At 39.8% G+C, this 3,018-nt stretch overlaps 1 protein-coding gene across 1 annotated transcript in view; it reads left to right on the forward strand.

The window, feature by feature from the left end:
- LOC120571426 (cortexin-3-like) overlaps positions 1-3,018 on the forward strand; it is a 74,348-nt gene that overhangs the window by 3,849 nt on the left and 67,481 nt on the right. The gene's annotated exons all lie outside the window — the stretch shown is intronic.

Consider the following 3,018-nt stretch of genomic DNA (forward strand, 5'->3'; position numbering starts at 1 on the left):
ATACATACATACAACATACATACATACACACACACACACATCACACACACACATACATACAGACACACAAATCTCACACACACACACATACACACATACATACATACATACATACATACATACACACACATCTCACACACACATACATACAGACACACACATCTCACACACATACACACACAAATCTCTCACACACACAAAGCTCACACACACACAGACATACATACAAACACAAACACACACACACACATACACACATACACACACACATCTCACACACACACACACACACACACACACACATCTTACAAACACACACACACACACACACACACACATCTCACACACACACAGACATACAAACACGCACACAATCACAAATCTCACACACACACACACACACACACACACACACACACACATACACACACACACTGGTTCCTAAATTTAAAAGGATGCAGGAATACATTCTTTGTCTCTCTCTATTCCTCTCTCTCTCTCTCTCTGTCTCTCTCTCTCTCTCTCTCTCTATTTCTCTCTCTCTGTGTTTCTCTCTCTCTATCTCTCTCTCTCTTCGTCTCTCTCTCTCTGTGTCTCTCTCTCATCTGCTGAGATGACTTATTGACGAGCTGTCAGGCATTGCCGTGGCAACAATCACTTTCCCTCGTTAGCAGCACCTACAGCCGTTGTGTTGTTGTCAGCAGGTTCAGTTCCAATCGATTCGTTCAATCACATATACTGAATCTGATTTACATTTAAACTGTGTGTGTGTTTGTGTGTGTGTGTGTGTGTGTGTGTGTGTGTGTGTGTGTGTGTGCGTTAGCAAGCGAGCGTCCAAAGCGAGCCTCAAAAAGCTTTAAATAACAAACAAAAGGAGTGAAGGAATTTAGGTTTTTTTTATAAAAAATTACTCAAACTGATTCATTTGTTATCAAAATAGTTGCAGCTCTAGTTTCAGATTTCTGTTTAATAATCAGTGTTCCTCAGTTAAAAATGTTTTGGGAGGACTTTCGTATACACTATTAAAATTATTTTAACATACAATTGAAATGCTAATATACACTTCTAAACACTGTAATACACACTATTGAAATGCTCTAATATACACTACTAAACACTATGAAGAAGTGATAGAAAACTCTGCTCATTTCTCTGTGACGGAGCAGTTTTAGTGAGGAAAGTTGAAAGGACAGAGACTGACTAAACATGAGCACTGTACTTTGTGGTGTTTCAGGAGGAAAAGTGCCTCAGTTATACTCTCATATCAGTTTCACATTTTCGATCACTATAAAATAGAACTATATAAATTACTCCTGGTGTGGGAAATTCACACACATCTAAAGTGCAACGTTAGAACCATTTTCTTGTTTTCACATCCAATATCAAACTAAAACAATGTGATATATTTAGCAAGCTAAACTTCTGTGATTGATAGAGTGCATGTTGGAGAATAGCGCGGACACGGCATGCGCACCACCCGGCGGAAAAAGTAGAGAAAGAAAAGAGACTTGAGTCGCAGTCCGGAGGATAACTAGCCAGTGGAGATCGTGTGTGTGCATCCTTGGGAACTGTAAGTCGTATGACTTATGTTGTCAGTTCATCGTTACCTGGTGATATGTTGTTTGTGTTCTTCACCTGCTAGCTAAGTGGCTGTTGATTCGATATAATAGTGATTGCTGAACACGCTTGCTCACGTTTGTATTTTATGTGCATTACTTACATGCTACAGTAGTTACACTGCATTAAGATAATGTAATTAGAAATGAGTTTATTCTTATTATTTGCTAGCCTATATATAATTCCTATGCATTGTGTATGGTAGCCTTTACAATGTTGTTGGTGATGATGGCGCAGTGGATATGACACATGCCTTTGGTGTGGGAGACCTGTGTTTGATTCCCAAAGTGATACATCAATCAAAGTGTCCTTGAGCAAGAAACCTAACCCCTAGTTGCTCCAGAGACGTACAACCTCTAACATATATAGCAATTGTAAGTCAGATAAATGAAATGTAATGTATTTATTTAAAGCATTTGACCGGCATAAATTTGGCATTTGTCAGACTGACCGGCCAGTTGCTGGTCATGGCTGATCACATGAAAATCGGCCAATTCCGATCACCAGCCGGTCAATGGGTGCATCTCTAGAAAAAATAGATTGCCACAACAATCAGCTATCAGCAACAAAAATGGAGACTAAATAAGTCGAAGAGTTAAAACACAGAATTTAACTCTTAAATGACTTCTGTCTATTTCACTTTACACAGCTCAGCAGAGGCTCCATAATAAAACCTTAGTCAGCATAGAGCGGCTGAGTGAATGTGGTCTGGACTCTGTGGAGGAGAGTCATGGTTTCAGAGACGCTGTAGAAGGACAGAATACCTGCACTGTGATCCAGGTACACTCCTACTCTGGAGGACTCAGGACATGAGACGGGAGTTTGGACTTTGTTTTACCAAAATGTATATTTGTTGTTGGTACAATATAAAGCCCAAGATTTGTCATTTCGTCCAAAGTCACATTCATCCGACCCCCCTGCTCTGCTGATATTCTTGTATGTGACTGCTACATAAACTCCTCCTCTCCTCTCCACCTCCCAGTAACAATGTCCAGTCAGACTCTCTCTACTCAGGACCTGATACCTCTTAGTGAATCTGTCTGGGTGACTACAATAAGGCTGTTGTTGCAACATGAATGTTGCTTTCCTGTTCCCCTCAGATAATAAAAACGCTCTTGATATATACATAATATACACTATTTAAATGCTCTAACACACACTACTAAAGGCTGTGAAAAAGTGTTAGAAAACTCTGCTCATTTCTCTGACGGAGCAGTTATAGTGAGGAAAGTTGAAAGGACAGAGATTGACTGACTCTAAACGTTAACACTACTTTGTGGTGTTTCCGGAGGAAAAGTGCCTCAGTTATACTCTCACATCAGTTTCAGATTTTCTCCGTCAGCTTTATATAAAAACCCTGGAATGAACACAGGAAGAAAAGACTTTGTTCATGTTAGTTTA

The sequence above is a fragment of the Perca fluviatilis genome, chromosome 13 (assembly GCF_010015445.1).
Source record: "Perca fluviatilis chromosome 13, GENO_Pfluv_1.0, whole genome shotgun sequence".
Lineage (NCBI taxonomy): Eukaryota > Metazoa > Chordata > Actinopteri > Perciformes > Percidae > Perca > Perca fluviatilis.